Genomic DNA, 1,158 nt, shown 5'->3' with positions numbered 1-1,158 from the left:
GAAATCATATTGACTTGCTGAGTCAATATTTTATTCTGAGCCAATATGGCATTCTGAGTTTCAATTTCAAGAACTCCATTCTTCTGAGGCACCCCATTACTCACAGGATTCCTCTTAGAAGTGTACATAAACTGGTTATTAGCAACCATGTCAATAAGTTCTTGAGCTTCTGCAGGCATTTTCTTTAGGTGGATGGATCCACCTGCAGAAGTATCCAATGACATCTTAGCTAATTCAGACAGACCATCATAGAATATATCCAGGATGGTCCATTCTGAATGCATGTCAGAAGGACACTGTTTGGTCAGTTCCTTGTATCTCTCCCAAGCTTCACAGAGGGATTCACCTTCTTTCTGTCTGAAGCTTTGCGCATCCACTCTAAGCTTACTCAGCTTTTGGAGAGGAAAGAACTTCGCTAAGAAAGCCTTGACCAGCTTATCCGAAGAGTTCAGGCTATCCTTAGGTTGAGAGTCCAACCATATTCTAGCTCTGTCTCTCACAGCAAAAGGGAAAAGTATGAGCCTGTAGACTTCAGGATCTACTCCATTAGTCTTAACAGTATCACAGATCTGCAAGAATTCATATAAGAACTGAAAAGGATCTTCAGATGGAAGTCCATGAAACTTGCAGTTTTGTTGCATCAGAGAAACTAGTTGAGGCTTAAGCTCAAAATTGTTTGCTCCAATGGTAGGGATGGAGATGCTTCTTCCACGTAAATTGGAATTTGGTGCAGTAAAGTCACCAAGCATCCTCCTTGCATTATTATTGTTTTCGGCCATGTTGTCTTCTTTTTTAAAAATTTCTGTCAGATTTTCTCCAGAGAGTTGTGCTTTAGCTTCCCTTAGCTTCCTCTTCAGAGTTCTTTCAGGTTCAGGATCAGCTTCAACAAGAATGTTCTTATCCTTGTTTCTGCTCATATGAAAAATAAGAAAAAGCAGAAAAGAATATATGGAATCCTCTATGTCACAGTATAGAGATTCCGTTGTCTGAGTAGAAGAAGAAAAGAATGTAATGTAAAGAAGAATGGATAATCCAAACACAAGGGTGAGGATAGGAGCAGAGATATGAGATGAAGGGAAGTGTTAGTAAGTAATTAAATAAATAGAAGAAGATGAGAGAGAAGTTTTCAAAAAATCAATTTTGAAAAAGAGTTAATGA

General features: G+C 38.5%; 1 non-coding gene across 1 annotated transcript; it reads left to right on the top strand.

Moving 5' to 3' along the window:
* Positions 1-282: 282 nt before the first annotated feature.
* LOC112774799 (small nucleolar RNA R71) lies at positions 283-386 on the top strand. Its single transcript, XR_003189259.1, has one exon. It is a non-coding gene; the product is annotated as a small nucleolar RNA R71 (small nucleolar RNA).
* The last annotated feature ends 772 nt before the right edge of the window (positions 387-1,158 follow it).

Source organism: Arachis hypogaea, chromosome 18, assembly GCF_003086295.3.
Source record: "Arachis hypogaea cultivar Tifrunner chromosome 18, arahy.Tifrunner.gnm2.J5K5, whole genome shotgun sequence".
Lineage (NCBI taxonomy): Eukaryota > Viridiplantae > Streptophyta > Magnoliopsida > Fabales > Fabaceae > Arachis > Arachis hypogaea.
Note: the sequence above shows the minus strand (reverse complement) of the source record. Positions and strands in the feature narration are given on the sequence as shown.